The sequence below is a fragment of the Moschus berezovskii genome, chromosome 19, assembly GCF_049115385.1.
Source record: "Moschus berezovskii isolate FMDL1 chromosome 19, NW_MosBer_1.0, whole genome shotgun sequence".
In the NCBI taxonomy this organism is placed as follows: domain Eukaryota; kingdom Metazoa; phylum Chordata; class Mammalia; order Artiodactyla; family Moschidae; genus Moschus; species Moschus berezovskii.
In genome coordinates, this window is record NC_142478.1 from 20,614,465 (window position 1) to 20,641,982 (window position 27,518).

Genomic DNA, 27,518 nt, shown 5'->3' on the forward strand with positions numbered 1-27,518 from the left:
CCCTTCAACCCTGCTTTCCTTCTACAGAGGGAAAGGGGTGAAAAGGGAATAAAAGAGCTGCTGCCATTCAAGGAAGTTTACACTTCAGCCCAGCCCGCTCTGGCCTGAGTTACCACCCATCTTTGTGCAGACAACTCACTGCCTGCGGGTTTGTCCGGCCAGAAAGGACAGGGTGAGAGAGTCAGGGGGTGTTGGGCTTCAGGACATTAAACAGCAGATCATACTAGAAACCAGGGCTCAGGATACAAGCTTTCTGGTCCTGACTGCATCTCTAATCATTTTCATGACTTTGGACAAGGCATTCTGCCCACTTCCTGTGTACAACTGAAGGGGTTGGTCTAAGTGTTCTCCAAGGCTCCTAACAGCTCCTTAAAATTAGTGTCCTTTTGGTAAGGTGAGTGTAGGGAGGTTGTGAAATGAAGCATGATTATCCCTGTTGGCTGTAAAAGAATAGGCCCTTGAAGCTAGTGCGAAAACAATCCACAAGGAACCCTTGTGATGGGTTAGGCAACTATATAGAAACACAGAATTGTGTGTCCTGCATAACACCAGTGGAGACATGAGGCCATATAAAACGCAGCTCTTGTAAGAAAGCCCACATCTTAACGCAGAAAATCAGGCTTCTGAACTGAAGCTCTGCCCTAGCTTCCTTACAGCCTCTCCCCGTGACAATGTAGCACCTTGCGCACACAATTAAATGTCAGCCACAGAAAACATTTCCCTTGGCTTTGTTGTTCCAGAAGGGGATTCTTTTGTCCTTAATATAATGGATATGCAGAAACAATGATAGAACAGACATTTTTTCCCTAAAGCGATGACAAACACACTGCTGCCTCCTCCCTCCCTCCTTTCCTCTTATCCCCACCCCCCAAAATAAATCATTGTTTAAAAAAAAAAAATCCCATTGTCTATTGTCCACCGAGATCAAGATCTGCCTAGGAACCGCGCTGGCGGGCTCGAAGCTGCGGCGAGCAGCCGGTAGGTGGCGCACGAAGGCAGCGCAGGCGGGAGCTCGGGACCCATCCCGGCGGGGGCGGCGGGGTGCGGGGGGATCTCACCGCCCCCACGCCAGCCCGCCGCCGCCTCCCACCCCCTCCTCACGTGCTAATTGCTGAATACTCTGCTGGGACTTGGGTTAAGGGAAAAGAAAGCGGGAATGGGGGGTGGGGGAGGGAGGTGGGGGATCCGGTTCCGAATACACAAAGCCTCCGGGGTGGGCGGCCGAGGAGCAGGGCGCTCCCTCCCTTCCCCGCATCACCCACCACCGCCCCGCCGCACCCGGCCGGGGCTCCGGCCAGACGGGCAGACCGGCCACTGGCGGTGGGAGGCGGGTGCTGCGGGGTGGGGATCGCCGGGGCTGAGGGCTCGGGGGGTGGGGATCTGGGTTCAGAGCCCCACGCCCCCGTCCTTGGCGCACGCCTGTCTGGATACCTCCCTCTCTAGCTCACCTATCCAGAGCAAGCCGGGCATGGGGCCTCCTTCCGAGTCGGGCAAGGCCAAGGCCAGGACCCGCTGCGGGCCGGGCCCCCAAGCAGCAGGGTCCGCTGGGCCCCGGAGTAGCATGCTCCCACGTGGCTGCCCGAGCCCGGCTGGCGCCATCCGCATGCGTCCCTCAGGAGGACTGGCGACCCTGCCCCTCCCGGGTCGCGGGCTGGCACTGTCGGCCCGCGCTGAAAGGGCCACGCGGTCGTCCACGACCCCCAACCTCTGTCTAGTAGGACATGGTGTTACGTACGATGCTTGATGGCCCTAAAGTCAGACGCCTGGGTTGAAATGTGAGCCTTGACACCTGGGGTCTTTTGATCTTGGGGATGTCCCTAAACTCCCCAATCTGCCTTCTCCCCTACTATTAAAAGCGGCAGTAACACTTACCTTACAATAATGATGTGAGGATTTTTAAAAAGTGATGCTTAACTTAGCAGGAGGGCAGCCTAGAGTAACTTATTATTAACAACCTGACTCTCCTTGGAGGCGGAGGAAGATGCACAGTTTGTTGCCCCCTGAGACCCATCTAGCATCTCTGTCTCCTAGACTGAGGAGAAGGGGGCCAAGAGATGAGCCCAAGAACATCCTTAGACTTGGTCACTCCCAACAGCAGATGCCATGAGTTTGTCTCTCTTCAGCCCTCTGCCTCCATCCGTCTTCCTGCCCCTGATGCTGGGCTGTGGCAGTGTGGGGCCCCTGTCCTCTCCTTCCTCTTTCCTGGATATACCTTCTCTCTTCTCAGTTGGAAAGGTCTCAGAGAGTGTATAACATGGGCTCTGGGGTCAGACACACTCAGATTGGAAAATTCTGAGCCCACGTCTCCTAGCTGGGACATTGCGTGTGTCATTTAACCTCCCTGAGCTTCAGTTTGCAGCTTTATGAAACGGTGGTCATGACACCTACCTAAGGGTTTCTCTAAAGATTAAAGGAGATGATGCTTCTAAACAGCCAGGCAGGTAGTATCTGTTCAGTCGATTTTTAAGTTTACAGTTGGAATGAGGTTAGATTATCTTGCAGATCACTGGAGTTTCTGCGGACAGCCACCAAAGTTGAACCCCAGAACTACTACCATTGAGCGTCTCTACTCCCTTCTGAGTCAGCAAGCTTTATTTGCCCTCCAGGAAGAGAGCAGAAATCCAGTGAGGGCACATTCTCCCCAGAGCCTCACAGGTATAACTCAGACACTTAGATAGGCTTCTGCAGTCTTTGGGGCCACCAAAGGTTCATTTTAGAGCAATACTCCATCTAGAAGTTTCTCTGGGGGTGGGCCTTGCTTTCACGCTGCATCTAAGCATGGTGTGTGCCTGGATAGTCATTGACTAGCTTAAATGGCAACCCACTCCAGTGTTCTTGCCTGGAGAATCCCAGGGACGGGGGACCCTGGTGGGCTTCTGTCTATGGGGTCACACAGAGTCGGACACGACTGAAGTGACACAGCAGCAGCAGCAGCAGCTTACTGTCAGCATTCGTCACAAGTGTGCTTGTTGCTACACAGCAGAGATGTGGTGGCTGGGGTGGGGCACTGAACCACCCCATACTTGAGGCAGACAGGAGGTCAGGAACTGTTGACTCTTCTCTAGAAAGATGCTTGGAGATTTCCCTGAGCATCAGATTTGTATAGCTCTTGGGAAGAGCTCAGGTATTTGTTTTGTTATTTGGGGTTTGTTTTTGCTGTGCCAAATCTTAGTTGCAACATGTGGGATCTAGTTCCCCCTGCATTGGGAGCACAGAATCTTAGCCACTGGACCGTGAGGGAAGTCCCAGCCCTGGTATTTGTATAGCTCTTGAGAGAAGATCATTTCCCGTGGGCAGCAGTAGAGCCACTAGGCAGCAAAGGTAGCCAGCCTCCAAGATGGCCTCTGCCTCCCAATATCCATGTCCTGGTGTAGTCCCCTCCCTGTTAAGCAGGGTGACTTGTGTAACCAAGTGTGTGTGACTTCCAAGGCCAGTACATAAGAGACATTGTGACTTCCATTTTGCTGTCTCCTGTCTCACTCCCCGTGGGGAAAGCTGGCCACCAGTGTCATGAGAACACTCAAGCAACAATGCGTGTGGGTATGGTCCACATATCAAGGAACCCAGGCCTTCCACTGTCAGCCAGCACTGGCTTCCCAGGGAAAGTGATGTGAGTGAACATCTTGGATGAAATGGGTCCTCTTACCCCAGTCAGAACTTTTGGTGACTGCAGCCCAGGCTGATGTCTTAACCTCACGAGAGACCCTGAACCCAAAACACACCCTTAAGCCATCTGTGAATTCCTGACTCAGAAATGCGTGCGTGCTGTCTTTTCTGTCTTGTCTGACTTTTTGTGACCCCATGAACTGTAGACACAGAAATACTGTCAGATTTTTAAAAAACCGAGACGGGTTTTAGGTGTCCAGAGGCTGCACAGATGACTGACTTAGCAACACTGAAAAGATGGGGCCTCCACGGGCCAAAGCGGGGCTGGGAATAGGGGTCTTGCCCCTTCACCTGGTCGGCTCTACTGGGTCCGTATACATGTCTGGGGTCTAAAAGCCCCCTTGTTGATCTTAGTTGAGGCCCCATATCCAAAGGTTCTGGGGAAAAAAAAAAAACCTTAGGCCAGAGTCTGCCAGCAGCACTCAGTTAATAGCAGCCCTAACCTTTGTTTTTGCAAAGGGTTGCGAGCAGGGCATTCCTCCCGTCCGCGCACCTCCTCCCCAGAGCCAGTTCTGGCACTTGGCCCAGGTATAAAATCACCAGCACTGTCACTGCTTTCTGGTCTTATTATGAGTGTGACTGTCCTGATGCGCTGGTTTCAGCACGTCGTGAGGGAAGTGTGAGCACAGCAAAGGAGGCCATGTGAGAGCTTTCTCTCTCCATGTTAGAGCCAGCTGCTTAAAAGCCCAGAGGTCAGGTGGGAGGAGACAGGTTATCCTGTCCTGAAAGGCTCAGAGGCCAGCTGCTGCACGGATCAGGTGTGGACGCTCAAGCGGTCGCCCACTTTGCTTCTTCCTGGAGTTTCCCTGGCCATTTCCATCAGTGATCTGGAGAGAGAAGTGTGCGGCTGAGCCCATGCCCCTAAAAGTGGCAAATTCACACTTGTGCACCACCTCTAGTAGGGGTCTCAGATGTGTGCGCTGCTAGTCACAGTTGAGAATCGTGTGTTGAATTCAAGCAGAGTGAATTAAAATGCCCTCGTTGATCATAGTTGTGAGCTGACCGAATGCTAATTCAAATCCGGTTTTCCTGAAATATCTGCCGACGAGTGTAGTCAACTCATAGTTCTGTGAAGTCTAAGCAGATCTCAACTATTCTCCTGGGCGTCTGCACCATTCAGCTATATGTCTGGGGCTGAGACCCTCGTGGATCTAGAAGTGTAACGGAGCTGGCTTGTCAGGAAACCTCAGTGGCTTAAAAACCATCCCGATCCCCTAAAAATCCATTTCTCATTTTTGATGTGATTCTGAGTTTCAGCTTTTTTATTTTTTTCAGAAAGTTTTATTTCTGCTATATTTTTAGATTCAAAAGTATTTATTTAAGGTGAACAAATGATACAGCATACACAACTGCTGGGATGCTTTTTAATTGAGAACAAAAAGGAATACCTAGGACAAGAATCTGCAATTACCACCGCTTATTCTTCTCAGTGAATTTTTGTCCAGTTTGTTTATCTTATTGTTAATGTGATGATACAGCAGTCCTTGGCAAAAGAATAACATTTTGCGTTGAAACACAAATCTAGATAAAAAGGGAAAACGGAGTTAGCCACAATCCACAAGGCCTTCTTTGGAAAGAACTCTTGAAGAAAAATCGACGCACACTTCACAGAAGAATATGGCACTGTCGTCTTTCCCTTTATAGTACCAGAGTGTTCCTGAACAAAGGCCTCAAGGCATTATCAACTCGTCATCTATTTTTTGATGTGATTTCTATTTTCAGGACCCTGCTTCCCTGCCTCTCTGTTCCTAATGCATCTGGTCATTGGTGGCTTTGGTTCTATTAAACTTAGTGTGACCAGTCCCCACCTGGAGAGTTTGCCATGGACACGACGGGTCAGAGCAGCAGGGTCACTGTCCACCCACGGGGCTAGGGAAAGACCTCAAGGATACACCCACTGCATTCAGACTAGCTGGAGACATGAAAGACGCTGAAGGATGATCAGGTGATTCCAAACCATCTGTAAAGAAACTAATATCTCCAAGCCCAGGATATTGTTTAACAAACAAGCAAAACAGAAAACTTAGTTTTTTCTTTTGCTGGATTTCTGATGGTACAGGACACCAGTTCCAGCGTGCAATCAAATCAAAGACAGCTATAGAGTGCTTGGGAATTTTCATAGCATCAAACTTGCAGAAAACAAGAAACTGAGGATATTTATACTTCACTGGTAAACAATGGCATAGATAGTCTCTGAACATATCTTCCAGCTCAAAAGTTCTGCAGCTTAGATTCTGTAAATGACTTTAATCTGCTTTTACTATTCATTCATTCACTCAACAGTTATATAAATGCCTGTTATGTGCTGTGTACAGATGTAACATTAATGAATAAACCAGAAATGTATTCCCCCTTACAGTCTACAGACAACCAACCCACAAAGAAATGTAGATAGGCCCACATGCTGCATACATTTGGGTAGAAAATTAAATGGATTCAGAAATAAAAATAACATAGTCTACCTCCCTAGATAGAGGTATTAGAAATGGCCTAAGAAGAAAGTATTTAAATCAACATGTTAACAATTAAAAAAAAAAAAAAAAAAAAGGTCAACTTCGTGTCAACAGCCATGTGTTGACATTCCAGGGAAAAAATAGCAGGTGGGCAATGACCCTAAGAAGAAGAAAGTGTGATGTGTTCAAAGAGTAAAACATTGTGAATACAGAACTTTGCAGATTAGAGAACACGCTAAGTCTTAACCTGTCTGGGTTTGACTGGGTAATTTAGTGTGGCCACCAGACCAGTTCTTAAACCCCCTTCACAATTCTCTCAACAGCCAGTTGTCCTGTGCCTGAGTGTCCCCACGAGAAGGAATGTTCTACCTCTTGAAGCATCCATGCCAGATTAGGTTAAAAATATGAATTTGTTCCCTGGATTCCAGCTCCAGGAAGCTGGAGTCATGAATTATGATCATGGGTCTGCACCTAAGGAAAATTTTAGGTTGAAACAGAAGAAGTGGGACTTCCTTGGTGGTCCAAGGGTTGACTCCATGTTTCCAGTGCCAGGGGGCCAGGGTTCAATCCCTGGTCAGGGAACTAGATCCTGCATGCAATAAATTAAGGCCCAGTGCAGCCAAAGAGATAGCTCAGGAACCTGAGAGCACAAAGGGTATTGTGTTGGAGGCTAATCCTAGGTTAGGGGAAAAAAAGAGAAATAGAAGAAGTTACTTAGATAGCTGCATTTACCTATCTTTGTTATGTTGAGTGCCAATAACACACAGCAGGACTCTAGGTTCATTACCCTTTTTAAGAAGAAAAATCTATGAGAATGTTAAGACAGCTCTCACAAACTTCCAACAGTTTTCCATTGCAGCACAATTCATGTCAATATCCTTGCAAACCAGTGGTTGCACAATAAGGTCAGCTGTACTCTTGAAAGACAACCGTGTGTTTGGGCTTCAGCGTGAGGTGGGAGTGACTTTCCTGTGGTATTTGTGGCATATCACGTAGAGGAAGTGCAGCGTATCCACCAATTTTACAAAAGTCTTTGATAATAAGAGTTGACTTACACAAGATCTGTTACTGACTTGACTAAAAAATCTCAGTGGGATTCCCTGAAGATCCCACCATTTATATACTGGTATTCCCCACAGCCACTTAACACCACTGCCAGTGTGAGACTGGCTTGAGAATTTATTTGTTCCAAAGTACATTAAGAAACCTACATTTCAAGGTCTCAGGGAGGCACTTCCAACTTCACAACCCACAGGCCATTCTCTGTTAAAGCCATTTATGAGCTGTTATCTGGTGACTGGGCTTCCCTGATAGCTCAGTTGGTAAAGAATCTGCCTGCAATGCAAGAGACCCCGGTTCGATTTCTGGGTCAGGAAGTTCCCCTGGAGAAGGGATCAGCTACCCACTCCAGTATTCTTGGGTTTTCCTGGTGGCACAGATGGTAAAGAATCCACCTGCAATTCGGGAGACCTGGGTTTGATCGCTGGGTTGGGAAGATCACCTGGAGGAGGGCATGGCAACCCACTCCAGTATTTTTACCTGGAGAATCCCCTTGGACAGGGGAGTCTGGCAGGCTACAGTCCATGGGGTCTCAAAGAGTCAGATACGGCTGAGCGACTAAGCATAGCACAGCATCTGGTGACTGCTCAGCCACACTAGGGCTTCCCAGGTGGCTCTATTGGTAAAGAATCTGCCTACCAATGCAGGAGACACAAGAGATACGGGTTCCATCACTGGGTAGGGAAAATCCACTGGAGTGGGAAATAGCAACCCACTGCAATATTCTTGCCTGGGAAATTCCATGGACAGAGGAGCCTGGCGGGCTACAGTGCATGGGGTCTCAAAGAGTTGGACACAGCTGAGTGACTGAGTGATTGAAGTCACCCTACTTGAAACAGCCTCCAAAAGATTTTGGGCCATCTTGCAAGTTATAATACTGTTAAGAGTGTGAGAAGTCAAAAAAGTTGACCATGATCGAATGCTAACCCATGCAATGAGAATCCCGTTAGTAGCCAAAGGAAGTTCACCTCTGAAATACAATAGAAACACCCTCCATTGAATTTTTCTTCTCAGTGGTAATGCTCTGAAAGTATCAAGGCAATAGGAAATTTAAGCAAAAATCAGTCAGGATATCTTGATGAGGCTGGTAGATGGAGTATATACTTGTACTTGTGCTCATATGTACAAGTACATACTTCTGGTTCTAGACCAGAGTAAATAAAAATCTACAGACCAGCCAACTTCTTGAGTCAGCTCATGAGGACTGTCTGTTGTTCAGCTGCTAAGTTGTGTCTGACTCTGCGACCCCGTGGACTGCAGCATGCCAGTCTTCCCTGTCCTTCACCGTCTCCCAGAGTTTAGTCAAACTCATGTCCATGGAGTCAGTGATGCATCCAAGCATCTCATTCTCTGTTGTCCCCTTCTCCTCTTGCCTTCAGTCTTTCCCAGCATCAGGGTCTTTTCCAGTGAGTTGGCGCTTCACATCAGATGGTCAAAGTATTGGAGCTTCAGCTTCAGCATTAGTCCTTCCAATGAATATTCAGGGTTGATGTCCTGAACCCTGAGGATCGTCTAGATCGTCTGGTAGAACTTTAATTTAAAGGGTAAGATAGATTCACCACCATGCCTGGAGTTCAGCCAGTATGCCAGGACTGAAAGGATGTCAGTTGGGCCAATCAAATGTCAAACAGGAATGCCAACAGGATGTTCTTGAAATTGCCCCATACTGAGCTGAGGTGGGACACCTCCAAGGAGTAGGACAAAGGACTGTTTTCAAGACTTGCTTGAGCATGACTTTCGTGATGACTTCTAGCCGTGGCAGCTTGGCATAGAAGCTTGCCGGCCAGCAGTAAGAAGGGGAGCCAAGCCTTCAGAGCAGAGGCAGTTGACAGCTGGCTTCATCAGCTAGCCCATCTGGAAAGAGTCACCAGCCCTGTGAACCAGGACTGGACTTGTAAGCTGCAGGTTGATCCTTGCCTTCTATATAACACAGAAGCAGCAGCCACTTGCTTTTCAGTATGGTGTAGTGATTTGGCACCCAGCTTTTCGACTCAGAATACTTGAGTTTAAATTCCCTGTTCATCATTTACTAGCTGCTTGCCATTAGGACAGTTTCTTAACCTCTTTAAATTCATTTCTTTATAGGAATAATGAGCATACCTACCTTATAGAGGATTCAATGGAATTGTATGTGTTAACTGTTAGAACAGTACCTGGCATATAATCTGTGCTTAGTAAATGTTAGTTTTATTATCAGTCTTTATGGCTCCTCCCAGGAAACTAGAGCTCACATTATAGTCTGTTATTAACAAGTCTGTGTTCATGTTTCTGCCATTTACAAGTAAACCTAAAGGTCAAATTATTAAAAAATTTAATATCAGTTCCTTTCTCTGTCAAATGCAAATAATACTAATTCATAGGTTATATGAAGATGAATGAAAATAGTCATAAAACACCAACAATAAGGTCTGTATGCTGCTGTGTGTGCTGCATGTGTGCTTAGTCGCTCAGTCATGTCTGACTTTTTGCAACCCTATGGGCTATAGCCTGCCAGGCTGCTCTATCCAAGGGATTCTCCAGGCAAGAATACTGGAGTGGTTTGCCATTCCTTTCTCCAGGGGATCTTCCCAACCCAGGGATCGAGCCCAGGTCTCCTGCATTGCAGGTGGATTCTTTACCATCTGAACCACCAGGGAAGCCCCTGTTTGCTGTTGGGGCTCAGTAAATGATAGTTGCTCCTATTAAACCCTGATGGCCTGCATCTGACCGAGCAGAGCTGTGCCATAGAGGTTTCCATGACGAGAGCAATGCTCCATATCCCAGTATGCCCAATGTTGCAGCCACAAGCCACTTGTGGCTATTGAGCATTTGCAAGGTGAAGACCTAAAGAACTAAACTTCTAATTTTATTTAATTGTAATTAATTTGCATTAACATTCCACACAAGGCTGGTGACTGGTGTATTGAGCAGCACAGGCTGGGTTGTTCAGTGCTCATTTTGTCCTCCCATATCCTGTCTGGGCTCATGTCATGTCCATCTTGTTTCCATTCGTATCTATCTCTCCCAGGGTTGGACAAGAATGAAAAGAGGATATAAAACCTAATGTCGGCAGGTTGGTGGTGTGGCATCATAGAAAAAAGAACAGTCAGTGGGTCTGTGGGGACCGTCCCATTCCAACTCTGCCTGCTATTCTTGGGCAAGTCACTTAAGCTCATATTCAGAAGGAGAGTTGATACTGGCATGACTTCAAAGCTCCCACCCATCACATGCTCACCATGGGGCAAAAGTAAGAAATAGCACATAAACTTAGATTACTTGTTTAGTGTCTCCCAGATTTAAAGGTGGTGTATTTAAGTGTTAGCATACGAACTAATATAAGCGAATAGACAGGGGTTAAAAGGAAATTGAGGACAAAGAGAAATTAGCCTTGGAGCAAAGAAAAAGGTTGTAAAAAAGAACAGTTGTTGTGTGCCTGTATGTGTTCCTGCTATATCCTTATGCAGATACATGGCCTTCCAACAGTGGGGGTGAGAGTGAAGTGCTGGGGAATGTTTGACTGATAAGGACTTTGGGTACATACACCCATAATATGATTTCTTGTCTCCGGCTGAGTACAAAGTGGAAAGGAAGTTCTGCAAAATAGATCTCCCAGAATCCACCTGAGTAGAAAGAGCACAGAACAGGAGCCTGGAAGCCCAAGTTCCTTCTCTGGCTCTGTGGTTAACCAGCTGGGTGACCACACTTATTCTGGTTTACTTCTCTGGTCCACAGTTTAATCATCTGTGCAGTGAATTGGTTGGACTCTACTCCTACAAAGATGGAAAATCTACGATCACGGTTAGAACCCTAGAAATCTCCAAGATGCTTTTCTTTACCAAGAGCCCAAAGTATAAGAAATAACAACAGCTAAAGAAGAAAACCCCCTCCCCCAACACACACACATACACATAGAGAAATATAATTTTTAATCTGCTGAAGATCAAGGCCATACCCTACTGGATATGATTTCTCAGTGTCTATCTGAAGCAACTACTTGTGAACCATAGGTGACAGGATCCCACTTGGTTATAAGCATAATTCTGACTGATTAGCCTTGACAGTTCCCAAAGAGTTTTCTGGATTTTTTTTAAAAGAGACAGAGCACAGTAATTCCTCAGAGTATCAGGCTCATGTTGGTTGGACTTCTCTGGTCATCCAGTGGTTAAGATTATGTACTTCCAATACAGTAGGGCATGGGTTTGATCCCTGGTTGGGGAAGTTCAACATGCCTCGAGGTGTGACCAAAACAATGTGGCCAAAAAAGAGAGAACTCATTTCAGAGCAGGATGATGGGGTGTGTGTGTGTGTGTGTGTGTGTGTGAAGAAAAAGTGAGAAATCTCACCCCCTGCTTCTAAAAATGGAGAAATATAGAATGCACACAGTGGTCATCTGGGACCAGCTAGTTATTAGCAAGAAAAAACACTGAAGTTCAGAATAGGAAAACCAGTGGCTAAAGAAAACCATTCAGGATACTCACGTTTATTATTAATCTATCTGACTTTAAATCATCTTGCCTCCACCATTCCTATAGTCTCTTAAGTCCGCAAGTTGTTTTGAAACTCGGCCCCTCCTCCTCTGCTCCTCTCCCAAGGCTGCTGCGAGATAAATAGCTTTCATTGCTCTCCCCTCCCCCCGTTTCTTCTCACATTCCTCTCTAGCCATGTCGATTCTTTCCTGAGAGGAGGGTGGGAATCTCTGCCCCACCGGTCCACTTGCCTGGACCCTGTGTCTAACAACAGGAAGTACTGGTTTTAGAGCCACTCAGAGTGAGTCCTCCACACACACAAACAACTTTCTCAGACCAGAAGTCCCCTGGGGGCAGTACTAGCTGGACCTTGACCTCTAATAACATCAGGATGAAAGCGAAGAGACTATAAGCCAACCAAGTCCGCTTTCCACATAAGTCCTGCTGCTTGGCAGCTTTGCAGACTCCTCTGCATCCAGGCTGATTACAGGGGACACCAGAACAGTCTTCCCTGCAGTTTCTGCTTCCTGGTGATAGCCTGTCCCAATGACCTCCCTTGTTAGGAGAGGATCCTTTTCCTTTGTTGGGACCCTTGTGACCACATTTATGGCTCTTTTATGAGGTTGGCAGGTGCTTTAAGTGAGGGAGGGAAGAAGTGGCCTGATTTGCATAGAGTTTCAGTTCAGGAAACAGGGAAGTGGAAGAATTTATCCACGGTCATTTTCTGCTAAAAGCTTGCAAAATTCTTTGGCCACCATTGAGAAGAAACCTCCCTGCTTCAAGCCTAGATTTCTGGTACCTCATGGCTAGAAGGGATTTTGAGATCATGAAAACTTTTATTGGTAGGAGAGGGGGCCTTGAGAGAGAGAGGTTAAATAACAGGACCAAAAGATCATGGATTTCCCCAGGGCTCACCTCTCTCTCCCTTTGCCTCCTTGATCGTCTTCTAAAGGAGTCTTCTTCGGTGGGCCTAGAAGAAAACAGTGCACGTCTGAAAGACACGGAGAAGATTTGCAATCTGTCTGCTGGCATCCCTTTCTTTCTTTCAAAATATTCAGTATTCTGACTTTGCCCAGGAAATGGAGATGAAGAAAAGAGCATCAGGTATCAGTTTGAACAAAACAAAGCAAATAAAGAAAACTGCTTTTAAAAGAAAAGTGTGTGTGTGTGTGTGTCCAGGGCCATATACCTTTTTGGAGTTAGCCAAATAAAAATGTAAGCGGCCTTCTCATTAAATGAAACATATAGAACAAGGCCTTCTTTCCCTATTTCAGCCTTTAAAAACCTTAAAAATCAGTGCGGGGACAAATAATTCTTTCTATCTCACACCCTGGGTCTCTGTCCTACCCTGCATTCTGCAGGATCATCCAGTTTCCTCTAGGCTCCTCTCAGCTCTCCCCAACCCTTGTCAAGTCATCTCCCTTCCATTATTAGTCACTCTAATAAACACTCCTAATAAACACAAATTCAGGGTGCTGCTTTAGGGAAGACTGGTACCTGCATTAACTTTGTCATCTGTCCTGGGGAAACCCAGCTGAGATCTCGAACACATTCTGTTGAAAGCTGCAGTATAATGGACAGATTTAGTGTGTATTTTCCTGTTAAATGGAATCTGCATTCCTAAGTGAACTAAAAATGCTTAATTATTAATAAGTCCCCCAGGGATTGGTGACATTTGGAATGATTTTATCATGCTGTAGATATTTAACAACATAATGTGTGTGGTAGTATCTAATGCAACTTCTTTCATTTAAAAGAACATTCCCTCCCAATTCATTCTGACTTATATGCGGCATGGGTGAGTCCCTGAATATCCAACCCCAGGTGGAGGCAGAGGGAAATTCCTGAGGGACAGGATGGGATTGAAGCTGGGGCTACAGTGCAGGGGAGACCCAGGAAGGGGGACCAAGGAACCACCCCCTGAGAATAGAAATTGATTTGGGGTAGATGACAAATGAAGGGCTTCTGTTGGGTAGAGGCAATGGTCGCCATGGATGGAAGCTTCTGGAAAGATCTCAGGTCTGGGGAATCACAGGACTAGTGGCAGGCTTCCAGTTTTGTGCCAATTTGCTGTGTGACTCTGAGCACATTACTTAACTTCTCTGAGACAGAGTTTTCTCATATATTTGGCAAGGATAATTATATACCTCTGAGCTGCCTTACTGAATGGTACGTGTGCAATAGACATGAAAATACTTCCAACAATTAAAGCACCTTAAGGGAGAGATTAGAAGACAGGGAGGAAGGAAATATCATTTACTAAGGACTTTTTCTGTACCAGGGCTTGTGTTCAATACCTTTACTAACATGAAATCAATTAGTATTAGCAAAAAAATAAAATCACAGATAGGCCTGATTACCCATTTACAAAGGAGCAATTTGAGGCTCAGAGCTTTTGCCTAAGGTCACAAAGCTAGTGAGTGGTGGAGCCAGGCGGAAAACCAAAAGAGATATGGTATGTATTTGAGTACAGTCTGTAAATGGAAAATGGGCCACAACCTTAAAGCGGAAGTAGAAATATTCAGTCAAACATTTGGTTGACTTACACGTAATGACATGCATTATCACAACATATGAACATTCACATGAAATTTTAATTATTTTGTCATCAGTCTATTTCTCTGCACAGTTCTGACACCAAGGAAGAAAAATCTCTTAGTGTCAAAAATAGGTGGTTAAATAAACGTTTAGGAGGTCTTGTCATTAGGTTTATATGATCTTTGTTAGTACAAAGGGACCAATCATGTGGAGCTTTCCACCCATCACTTCCTTGTTCCCGGGGCATCACTCTGAGTGGTCTGTCTGCCTCCACTTGTCTTTTCCATTTCTGCTCAGATCTTGGCTTTGCTCAGGATGCTGGAGGTCCTGTCTGCGCACTGTGGGTCCTGGTTGGCGGTGTCTGGCCTGGAGATGAAGATATCAATGGCTATTTGTGAGACAAAGTGGGGCAGGGCTTAGAGAGAGAGACCAGAAGCCAGTCCGTCACCTGCTCCCTCAGTGGCCTCACTTTGCCTCTTCATGCTTCAGTTTCTCCGTCTGTCGGTGGAAAGAGTGACACATGATACCTGGCTCTCAGAGTCTCAGGAACATCTTTGTCAAGTACCGGGAGATGCTCGAAGGGGCCTGAGAGACTGCTTCTCTTTACGTGGTCAAATAAAACTCCATCCGATGGGCAAAAAGTTACAGACCCCATATACTTTTCTAATTGAAAGAGATTTTTATACCTGAAAAAGTACTTGCATGTCTTTATTTATCAGTGGATGTTGTCCCATGAAACCCACTGCAATGGCAAGACCTAAATATTCATTTAAATAATAAACAAATAAGCCTAAGCATATGCAAGATACACCTATGGCAGCTAAGATCTAACGTTTTTAATTTTCTGTGAACTTATGAGTTTATTTTCTTTTTTACATACATTCCAGTATACCTGTCAGATACTATCAGTATTTTTCCCAGTGTTCAGATGATCTGTTAATTTTAAATTTTATTTATTTATATATATTTGACTGTGATGGGTGATAGTTGTGGGATGCTGGATTTAGTTGCCTGACCAGGGATCAAACTCAGGCCCCCTGCATTGGGAGAGTGGAGTCTTAACCACTGGACTATCAGGAAGGTCCCTGGCTGCTAATACTTATACTAGTTCACTGGCGGTGCTAGTCGTAAGGAACCTGCCTACCAGTGCAGGAGACATAAGAGACAGGTTCGATTCCTGGGTGAAGATCCCCTGGAGGGCATGGCAACACACTCCAGTATTTTTGCCCAGAGAATCCCATGGACAGAGGAACCTGGCAGGCTACAGCCTATGGGGTTGCAAAGAGTCCAACACGACTCAAGCGACTTAGTACACACACACATTACTACAAAATGCACTTCTACTAATTTTAACATTCTTAGTGTGCTTGTTCTCACCACACACACACACGATAGACTAGCAGTGAGATGGTATCACCACCCCTATTTTACAGATGAGAAAACTTAAGCCAGGAGAAGTAAATAGATTGTCAAGTCCACATGGATAATTAGGGGCCGAGTAAGAAAAATAAGTCTCCTGTCTTCAAAATCTGCCACTTGTCCCTCTCAACCTCACCTTGATCATTCTGAGGACTAATTTCTCTTCCTGTTCTTGTACATCTTTTGTTCTCCACTTGCTGATAGAACAGGGCTCTAGATGCCTTCTCCTGCTTCTTCTCTGGGAACAGAGCCCTTTAAAGCGCTGAAGTCCTCCAGCAAGGTTTGCAATGAAGTGAGAACTCAGACATGACCGCTTGTTGAGCTTGTTGCTCATCGCAAGGCACGGAAGAAAAACCTGCCCCAAATCACATTACTCAGTCCCTGGGACTTCCCAGCTGCTCCCGGTAGAGGAGCCGGTCAAGCTGCACCAGTCATATCCGGGCTGAAAGAGCCGCGTTGTGATGCTCTCGAAGACTGGAGTTTGCTTTGTATGTACTTCTAAAGTGTATCCAGGCTCAAGAATCCGAAGGGAAAGTGTGGGTTGAACATCGAAAGAACGCTTTAAGTGGTATTGTTTTCTTCCTGTGGGGAATTAAATTGCAAAGGTTAGCAGAGACTGTTGAGGACACATGGAAAAGTCACAGTTGGCGAGGCACTTAACCCCACTGTGGACACACGTTCAAGTGTGACTGGTTCTTCGTATGCCCTTTGCCAATCCAGGCTGCTTTAAAAATTCCTTCCAAGGACGTACTCCCTGCCTGGTACCACTCTGCAAACAAAGTTCTACTAAGGTTTTAAAACAATGAGACAAAGAAGGCTGCGAAGGCGAACCCCAACACGACAGCCCCGCTGCTGCCTGTGGTCTGGCTGCCGAAGGTCAGAGAGGACGACAAGTCTTGAAGATGCTGCTGTCTGCACCACTCCTGCCAGGGCCAGCAACCCTGAGGAATCACCCTGTAAAACGAGCAGCTCCTGTTCAACAGCAGACTCCCAGCTGCTCCCCACCTCCATGGCTGCCGTCGGACATGACAGAGCAGCAGGCCCAGCCTGGCTCGGCTCTCACTGCTGAAGACCCAGGCTGGCAGGCACAGGTGGGCAGAAGCCTCATGGGCAGCCCAGGGTGGCATGGCCATGCTCCTACCTGCACGGTCTCCTCCACCTTTGGCTGGATGAAGCGAGTGATTTGAGGTTTGGATGCCCTTCCCAAGCATATCAATTTCCCCTGTACTTCCTGAATAGCCCACGCACCTTCACCCATCCTAAAACCCTGCTGGAAACAGAACTAGACAGAACACCCAGGCCGGCCCTTCCCCCAGGAGCCAGAAGGGCCAGCTCTGGCCGGGAGCCAGGCTCTGAAGAAACGGCAGAGGGCAGAGAGAGGCGGTGGGTGGGGCAGGGAGCCTGGCGTTACACATCCAAAGCCTAATTTTGGATCAGAGTCATACTTGTAGTCAAGCCTGAAAAATCACTGAGGTCCCCGAATGAACCCACAGCTCTGAGGTGGGCCCGGGGCGATTCCTCAGCTCTCACATGCTCACTTACTGCTCTCCTTAATTCCAGAGACTAAGTCAGGCTTGTTTGGATTTTCACTGGTGTCCTTTTAAAGCAACCTCAATTGTCTCTTTGCCTCCTGCTAGCTGAGAGCAGGACAAATTTCCTAGGTCCACCTCTCCATGTTCACCTTAGCTGAGATGCTGATCGAAAGCCGGGATCCCTGGTGCTCCTGCTCCCTGAGTCAGACCTAGGACACGCCACCTGCTTTATTAAAATTTAAAAAATTAAAAATTTTTTGGCCACACGTGGCCTGTGGAATCTTAGTTTCTGCACCAGGGATCAAACCCTCGCAGCCTGCAGTGGAAGCACGGAGGAGTCTTAAGCCCTGGACAGCCAGTCCCACACCATCCTGCTTCGAGGTGACACCAGCCCGGTAGGGTGAGCAGCAGGTGACCGAGCAGAGACCTTCCTCTGAGCAGTGGAAACGACCCTCTCTGACTCAATGGAGAAGAGAGGAGGCAGCTGGCCTGCGGAAGCCAGCAGAGGGACGCGGGCTGTCCGAGGGCGTGGGCACTGCCTTCGGAGGATTTGCTGCTGCCAGGAGCCGGCTGTGGCCTCCGGGGAGCTCCGGGTATCAGGACGCTTGTTTGCAGAACCGGCCGGCCAGCCGCCCCGAGCAGGAGCAGCTGGTTGTAATTATGCATCGCAGCTTCAGAGGAAGTTGCTGGCTGCGGATCCAGTGCTGGGCCCGGCTGCACACTGGCTGCCGGGCTTTGGGGAACAATGGAGATAGAAACTCGCGGCAGCAGGGGAAGGGGAGGAGGAGCAGGACGAGGGTGAAGACGGGCAGAGAGAAAGGGCGCGAGCTGTTCCCGCCGCTCCCCGGGCTGAATCCGGAGAAACCCGGGTCTGCACTCCCAGGACCCCGGCTCTCATTCCCAGACTCACAACCCAAGTCTGCGCCCCTCTGGGAGCAGCTTCCTGACCCTTTTTTTTATTTTTCAAAGCTGTACCTGCTGAACACCGGATTTCAAGAAGTGTGCCTGGCTGACATATCGAATAGCACTCCTCAGCCTGTTTAATCTAAATGGACTGCATCTTTGTAGCAGCTGGCCACAGAGAAAAACAAAAGAATTCTTGATGAAAAAGGCACTTCTCTCCTGACTCGAAAGTACGGCAGCCGCAGCCGCAGCTAAAGATTTCATAGCACTGCTGTTCAGATGCGGACATTGGGAGGGACGGAAAAAATGAACTTCACAGAAGTGAAATGTGGATTAATTAACAAGTTGGGGTTTTCTCCCCCACCCCGGATGGAGAGAAAGGAGAAACGTATTAATGTCTGGTTCTTTATACTTTCCCAGGTTTCTCCAGCGTTTCCTAATTAAAACGTAGCTGGGAAAATGAACACAGGGGAGAGGGTAGGAAACAGTTGGGGGGGGTCTGTCCTCCTGGTGCTTCATCTGGAGCCCGCAGTCTCCCGCCAGCAGGGATCTGCCCCCCACACACACATTCACTCCCATCCATGTCCGTGTTTCCTTCCTCGAGTCCGTCAGGAGGCTGCCCGCATCATCTGCACGGTTTGGAGTCCCCAACAAACTACTCAGCCTCCTCTGTTTTTGCCAGCTCAGGGAACAACTTCAAGGCCCACAGCAGACCAGCAGACATGCTTGAGATTCCTGTGGCCTCTGGATCACCCCTCTCCACTCACAGCTCCTGACTTATGTCACTTTTAAAGGGGTGGGGGATGTCCTACCTGATCTTGGACACCCTTGATGTGTAAAAGCCACAGCTCCACACAATAACCCATGATTGGCTTGGGCTGGTCAATGACAAGGCCATTCAGATACCTTTCCCCCTTGTCCATTGCCTTGCTCACGATGGCTGGAAGTGCTATCAATCAGGAGGCATGAATGCAGAGCAGTGCCAGCCTGTGTGTGGGCATGGCAGCCTTGCTCCCAAGTGATTAATGGCACCTCATGATGACACTGTTCTCTTTGGGCCTGATTGCCAGGATCTCCTTATTGCCTGGGTGGGGATAGTATAGCGACGGTGGGAAGAATTTTTCTAGTAGAATCCAAGCAGGCTGTATTTTTTTCTTCCTTTTCCTTCTCTTTCTTTCACACGAGGTTCGATATTTTGTAAACACACACACACACACACACACTGTTGATTCCTAGAGCCAAGCCGGTCAGTTCAGTAGCCATTAGCCACTGATGGCAATTTAAATTAATTAAAATGAAAGAAAATTGAAAATTTAGTTCTTCAGTCATTCTAGGAATATTTTAAATGCTCTGCAGCCACGTGGGCTGGAGGCTACTATATTGGACAACACTGAGTTACAGAACATGCACGCGTGCCAAGTCGTTTTGGTTGTGTCTGATTCTGTGCAACCCCATGGACAGCAGTTTGCCAGACTCCTCTGTCTGTGGGGATTCTCCAGGCAAGAATACTGGAGTGGGTTGCCATGCTCTCCTCTAGAGGATCTTCCTGACCCAGGGATCAAACCCAGGTCTCCTGCATCTCCTGTATTAGCAGGCAGGTCCTTTACCACTAGCGCCACCTGGAAAGCTGCCATCATTGCAGAAAGGTCTATCAAACAACCTTTCCTAGAGCATCTATTTCCTCTTGTATCTTAAGCATTCCTGTGCCTTTCAGAGTCCTCTACCAATAATTTTTACAAAGTGAAACTTTTTTTTTTCTTTAACGACAACTTAACTCAAAACTAATGAACTCCCTTTAGGCTCCTAAGAGAAAGTTCCCCAGCTACTGTACTGATTGATAGAGCCTTTTCAAATAGTTGAACAGGATGTGGCATAGTAGACACTAGAAAGGACCTCAGGTCAGCAGGATTAATCTCAGGCAGTCCTGACCCTTACCTATTCCTGTAGATAATTTTCCTGCTGCTGCTGCTAAGTCACTTTAGCTGAGTCTGACTCTGTGCAACCCCATAGACGGCAGCCCACCAGGCTCCCCCGTCCATGGGATTCTCCAGGCATGAACACTGGAGTGGGTTGCCATTTCCTTCTCCAGTGCATGAAACTGAAAACTGAAAGTGAAGTCACTTGGTCGTGTCCGACTTAGCGACCCCATGGACTGCAGCTCACCAGGCTCCTCCGTCCATGGGATTTTCCAGGCAAGAGTACTGGAGTGGGGTAGATAATTTTCCTAGGCATTCCTAATTCTAGGTAGAAGAAGAAAGTTTTTGTTTAGTCGCTGAGTGATGTCCAACTCTTTGTGACCCCATGGACTGCAGCACGCCCGCCAGGCTTCCCTGTCCTTTACCATCTCCTGGAGTTCGCTCAAACTCATGTCCGTTCAGTCAGTGATGCCGTCCAACCAGCTCATCCTCTGCCACCCCCTTCTCCTGCCTTCAATCTAAGAAGCTACTACAGGCTAAGCTGTGAGTCAAGAAAGATACCAGGGCATCTCCATAAAAATTTGCACAATAAATAGAGAATAATAGCTTCTTTAGAACTACAAGGTAGACCACAGAACAAGTTCCTGGCGGTGGGGCTTTGAAGTTGGGCGGGAGATGCAGGGAGCAGTGAAGCACTTTGATGCAGCTGGAAGCACCTTCAAAGCTTCTAAGGGGAGAGATTATAGCAACTACCTGTAAGGATTGTTCAGGCCCTTTGTGTATGTGTTGATGGGGGCAGGGACTGGACCACACAAAAAGTAAACAAATAAACCAAAAGCTCAGCTTGAAGCACTATCCCCAAAATAAAGACAGCCAAAGGTAACAAAGGATAGAATATGTAACTGAGTGCTTTCTGGAAAATTAAAAATTCCCCCCGAACTTTTGTTTTATTTGCTGCCTTAGAATAGAACCTTGGTGGCAACTAGTAAATCCTTTCAATAGCTAAACATCCGTCATTTCAGTTCTTTTTTGCAAAATTTCCCAATCCTTTTTCTTCTCATCTTTCATAGGAAGGATACACTTTACATCTGATGAACAAGTCAGACAGCATGAATACAGGCTTTATCCTGAGCCCCTCTCAATTTAATTTAAGATGGAGGTGTTCACAGTGCAGGCTCCATGACCATGTTATTATTCACAAATTCTTATGAACTTTTCTTCTGCTCCATTGTGGTGAGGGTATGGGTGGGTGACAGCACATTCCTGGAAGCAGATTAACAGGATATTACCAAAGTCGCTTTCTGAGTCCAAGCTGCTTTGTCACGAAGCAGCTGTGAGCTGTTACAGTCACAAACCTGGGCTACCAAAGGCCCGATGTTTCCCATTTTTCAAGGAGTAGATGTGGACACGGCCTTGATCGAGAGTGAAAGCTGAATCATGGAGGAAGAGTGAAAAGAGCCAAGGCTCGTCAGCTTTCCAGTTGGAAAGTTCCAGAGGGTAGTGGTTAGAAATGTCTTAAAGTAAGAGATCCTGTGGCTTCCCTGGTGGCTCAGACAGTGAAGAATCTGCCTGCAATGCAGGAGACCTGGGCTTGATCCCTGGGTCAGAAAGATCCTCTGGAGAAGGGAATGGCTACCTACTCCAGTATTCTTGCCTGGAGAATCCCATAGACTCTCTGCAGTGCCTATCGCTAAAGTCCACAGGATTCCAAAGAGTTGGGCATGACTGAGTGACTAACACACTCAAGAGAACCCAGCCCTTCTTTTTCTGATCCACCATGTTGGGGGAGTATGGATGGGACTGGGGAAAGGGGGTCTGTTAAGTTTATCTCTCCTGAACAGGGATGCAGGGAGACAGTCCGACAGAAGCTGCTAGCCTGGGTACAAATAAAACTTGGTCCCTCTTCAACCTTCTCCCACGTCCTGAGCTGCAGACATTGTCTGGAGAGAAGCAATTCCAGGTCTAAGCAACACCTCTGATAGGATGCTTTGGCCCCTTTCAGAGTCACTGAACCTCCTGTGGCAGCTGAAGACCCTTGTTTTGGGGGCTACAACTCTGACCTCTTCTTACCTAGAAAAGTGCAAAGTGAAAGTGTTAATTGCTCAATCCTGTCCGATGCTTTGCAACCTCATGGAGCCTGCCAGACTCGTCTATCCATGGGATTCTCCAGGCAAGAATACTGGAGTGAGTAGCCATTACTTTCTGCAGGAGGTCTTCCTGACCCAGGGATCAAACCCAGGTCTCCTGCATTGCAGTCAGATTCTTTACCATCTGAGCCACCAGGGAAGCCCTTCTTATACTGCAGACATCCTCATTTAAGCTGGGGATGGGGAAGGGGTGGCGGGAGGGGAGAGCCGGAAGCTGTCCTTGAGCTCCTTGCTAGTGGAGGCAGCCCCACTGTGTCACTCAGAGAGCAAGAAACCTTGATCTTGGATGAACAAATCCCCTGAAAATGAAGCTCCTTCATAATGAAGCTGGCTGTTTTCTTTTTCTTTAAGTCTCCATAAATCATATGCTCCAGTGTTGGCATGAGTCATATGGCTCGGCAGCAAAGCTCCTGCTAAGCCACACAGCTGCACAGGACAAAAATACCTCGGTGAATAGAGCGTGTTTGTCCTGCATGGTTTGTGGTATAAATACAAAGTCAGCAAAAATGCAGGGGTTCCCCAGCCTCTGAGTCTCACAGTGGCTGGCTTCTCTGTCCCTTCTGCTGCTCTGTGTTAACCCACTTCCCCACTTCCTTGCTTTTGTCAGGAAAGAGAAGGCTCTGATCAGGGTCATTGTCATGGATTGATTATCTGATTTATCGATGAGAACACTTGGGTGCGTGTGCGCTCAGTCGCTCCGTAATAATAGACTCTGCCGCCCCATGGACAGCAGCCCGCCAGGCTGCTCCTACTCAGGCAACACTCCTGGAGTGGGTTGCCATTTCCTCCTCCTGGTATCTTCCCGACCCAGGGGTCGAACCCACGTATCCTGAATTGGCGGGCAGATTCTTTACCCCTACACCACCTGGGAAGTCCTGGTCAACACTTTAACAGAGTTTTAATATGGAACCTGCACCAGGTAAATGTACTTGGTCTTTTCATTCTAATGGAAAAATGGCAGACATGCCCCTTTGTGGGAGGACTTGCAGGTGAATGGGATGACATGGACACAATGCAGTCATGTAACCCAGAGGATGAGCTTACCCTTGGTGGATTTGGGGACCCCTGGGGCATCAGAGATGCTGTCTCTCTGTTGTAGATAGCTGTGTCCTTTCAGAGACTTGTCTGGTCAGGCTCAGTTCCAGCCCCTCCAGGCCTGATCTGGGACTGCTGGAGTGACCAAGTCAGTGGAATGCTTTCTGCTATAACCCAGGCCTCCTCCCCACCTCCCCCACCCCAGGTTTTTCCTCCAGACCTCTCCCCCACTTCTCTGGAGCAGCAGAGATTAGCCCTGAAGGTCCTTCTCCCTTTTTATATCCTCTGTTTTAGAGCTGCCAGAGCCTTGTTTTCAGGCCACCTGTTTGTATTCTTCTGGTTCATATTGAATAGTTTTACACTGTCACCACTTCTTCGTCCTCCTTGTATGGGTCCTTATGATCTCTGTGTTATTGTCTCATTGGATAATGAAGTTTCTGACACTAAAGTGTGCCACTGGAATGCATTTGCCTCCTTAATGGAGATTGTACTGAATGTAGGTCACAATATCTGTTAGGTGGCCTGTCTCCTTTACCTTCAGATTATGGTACCATTTAATATGTATTTAGGGCTTTGGTTTTAAGAGATGAATTTTTTTAATTAAACACATATTTTGAGTCCTGACATCTGACATGTTGGGCTTATATTTAAAGTGTTTATATGATTTGCCTAAGTTTAGCGAAATATAAAATACACTAATGAATGATAGTAAATCACTCTACACATATAAACCTCTGTTTATTTGGGGCTAGACTAGAAACAGCCTGAAAGTTTTTTATTTTCAGGGCAGGAATAGAGACCCAGATGTAGAGAGCAGACCTGTGGACACAGGGGAGGAAGGAGAGGGTTGGACAAACTGGGAGAGCAGAAGTGACACACATACACTACGAAGGGCTCCCCACTGGCTCTAGAGTGAAGAATCCAGCTGCCAGTGCTGGAGGTGCAGCAGACTCGGGTTAGATCCCATGGTCGGAAAGTTCCCCTGGAGGAGGAAGTGGCAACCCACTCCAGTATTCTTGCCTGGAAAATTTCGTGGAGCCAGACGGGTTGCAAAGAGTCTGACACAATTAAGCAAGCGCGCGCGCGCACACACACACATACACACTACCATGTGTAAAATAGATAGCTAGTGAGAAGCTGCTGTATAGCACAGGGAGCTCAGCTCGGTGCTCTGTGATGACTTAAAGGGGTGGGATGGGAGGGGGGAGGGAGGGAGGCTCAAGAGGGAGGAGATATATGTATACAGATAGCTGATTCACTTAGTTGTACAGTAAGAACTAACATAACGTTGTAAATCAATTATACTTCAGAAAAAAAAAATAAGTGTCCTAGGTAGACACATAAAAGAACACCCATTAAAAATTTCTATTTGTATGTATTTAAGAAAAAAAGACTTTCCTTTTTCTAACATTCCAAGTTCTATTGCTTCTGGATTTGCTTCCCCCACCCCATACACAGGATAAATTCCTGCCTTTAGGACAGATTTCCAGCCACGTTTCTGTTTTGGGGCTTTAGAGGTGGAAACCAAGGAGAAAAGTAAGAGACAAGATGTTTTTAGTGATCATCTTTTCTCTTTGAACTATCCGCTGACTTCCTCAGGGAAGCCATCATCTTAGGTGGTGAGAGAGAATGGATTTCAATGTCAAAGGGAACTGGATTTGAATCTATTAGTTTGTGACCTTGAACGAGCTGCTTAACCTTTCTAAGTCTGACTTTTCTCAGCTTTAAAAACTGGATGATGATATATATTTCCTGGGTTGGTTGTGAAATGAAAATGCTTAGCCCAATCTCTATCTAAAACGATATTCGATATGTGCCAATTCTCCTCCTAGTTGGATCTTAGCTTAGACAACAGTATCAGATAAGTCATATTTAGACGATTATATGAGGAAGTATTTCTGTCCTGTCCCCATCACCGGGTAAGGTAATTAAGTCATCAATTAGAATGTGCATCTAAAAAGTTATTCATCTCACATTGTGGATGCCCCAGCCCTAAGCCCCTAAGCCACTGCCCTAAGCCTCTTCTCTACTGACCACCCCTGGTCACATGGAGTCAGCCCTGTGGGGAAGTGGGCAACAAGAGTACCACTGAGTCTCCCTGTTGGAGGAGGACCATGTGAGTGTACATATACCTGTCACAACCAATTCCATTGTGGACTATGATTTGAAGACTATGGAGAACTATCTGCCACTTACCCACCCACACCCACCAAATTTCTACTTAAGTGACTTCCCAGGTGGCACTAGTGGTAAAGAACCCACCTACCAAAGCAGGAGAGGTAAGAGACGCAGGTTCGATCCCTGGGTTGGGAAGATCCTTTGGAGGAGGAAATGGCAACCCACTCCAGTATTCTTGCTGAAAAACCCTATGGACAGAGGAGCCTGGAGGGCTACAGACCAGGGGGTTGCAAAGGGTCGGACACCACTGAAGTGGCTTAGCACACACACACTACTGTTAAAGATTCATTTCTTTTGTTTAAGAGCTTGTTAGTGGCAAACACACAGCTCAAGATAGCTGTTTTAAGGAACGGGAACTTCTTGGCTTATGTAACTTGGGAATTTGAAAAGGTGACATTGATCCCGTGTCCACCTGGAGCACATATGTTCATACTAAGTCATTTCAGTAGCATCTGGCTCTTTGTGACACTATGGACTCTAGCCCATCAGGCTCCTCTGTCCGTGGGGTTCTCCAGGCAAGGATACTGGAGTGGGCTGCCACACGCTTTCCTACTCCAGGGGATTTTCCTGACCCAGGGATTGAAGCCATGTCTCTTTTGTCTCCTGCATTAGCAGGCAGGTTCTTTACCACTAGTGCCACCTGGGGTGGCCACCTGCTGGACCCATCACTCTGGCTGGGGCACACAAAAATTGCATTGGTTAGACTTGGGTCACCAGCCTTCTCCTGGAGCAAGGGGTAGAGATTGTCCTACCTAAACTACAGGGACAGAGAATGAGTTTGGAGAGGCTTGCCAAGATCAAAAGATGGTTTCTGGGCAGACAAATGCGATAGATGCTGACTACAAGCTACTATAGAACAGAAGATATTGTGGGAGTGTTAACACATGTGTCCAAGTTGTCAGCTGTGTATCAGTCAGGAGACAGAAACTCCCCTACTTATTTTAACAAAGAGAATTTAATGTAAGGAATTTATAACTAGATGCAAGATAACTGTGGTGTTGGACTCTTGAGAGTCCCTTGGACTGCAAGGAGATCCAACCCATCCATTCTAAAGGAGATCAGTCCTGGGTGTTCTTTGGAAGGACTGACGCTAAAGCTGAAACTCCAATACTTTGGCCACCTGATGCGAAGAGTTGATTCACTGAAAAGACTCTGATGCTGGGAGGGATTGGGGGCAGGAGGAGAAGGGGACGACAGAGAATGAGATGGCTGGATAGCATCCCTGACTCGATGGACATGAGTTTGAGTGAACTCCAGGAGCTGGTGATGGACAGGGAGGCCTGGCGTGCTGTGATTCATGGGGTCGCGGAGAGTCGGACACGACTGAGCGACTGAACTGAACTGAACTGAACTGAGAAGCTTGGAGATGCCATATAGAGCTAAAACTCAGACCCCTGAGGATGACGTGTGCTTGGCTGGTGCTGGTGACTGGTGATGCACACGTGTCTAGTTCTGCAGGGTCAGACCACCTAAACCCTGGTTGTACTGACTGCCAAGGGAAAGAACTGCCTCTGCGAAGTGGAGAAGGGTGGCTGAGGAACTGCTCCAGGGCATGGCAAACAGACACAAAGCCAGTAGGGAGAAGGTGGGAAGGAGTTAGTCCCTTCTCCTCCTCCAGTTTTGCAGGCTTCCTCTCATACCCACAGTTCTCAGAGCCTAATGGAGAGCTGTAGGCAAAGAAGAAACAGGATTTGTAGGCTCCATATCCAGCCTCATAAAGCCAGTTGTGCAAGGGTGGGGCTTCCCTGGTGGCTCACCTGGTAAAGAATCCGTCTGCAATGGAAGAGACCCCAGTTCGATTCCTGGGTCGGGAAGATCCCCTGGAGAAGGGATAGGCTACTCACTCCAGTATTCATGGGCTTCCCTGATGGCTCAAACGGTAAAGAATCTGCTTGCAGTGTGGGAGAACTGGGTTTGATCGCTGGCTGGGAAGATGCCCTGGGGGAGGGCATGGCAACCCACTCCAGTATTCTTGCCTGGAGAATCCCCATGGACAGAGAAGCCTGGTGGGCTACAGTTCATGGGATCGCAAAGAGTTGGACACGACTGAGTGACTAAGCACATGCAAGGATGGGTGGGGAGCAGAGGGACAAAGACTGCCTAACCCAGAGGTCATCACTTTAGTGTGTGGTCTTTCCTTCCTTAAACACGAGCAGACAGTAAATGGACCAAAGACATGGAAGTCTGGGTGGCGTTGAACAATGCTCAGGAACTCCTGCTTCACAGT

General features: G+C 47.3%; 1 long non-coding RNA gene across 1 annotated transcript; it reads right to left on the minus strand.

The window, feature by feature from the left end:
- Positions 1-14,215: 14,215 nt before the first annotated feature.
- On the minus strand, positions 14,216-15,855 carry LOC129542163 (uncharacterized). The gene is made up of 3 exons (XR_008683010.2): positions 15,717-15,855; positions 14,610-14,659; positions 14,216-14,527 (listed from the first exon to the last, which is right to left on the minus strand). It is a non-coding gene; the product is annotated as an uncharacterized LOC129542163 (long non-coding RNA).
- Between the last annotated feature and the right edge of the window lie 11,663 nt (positions 15,856-27,518).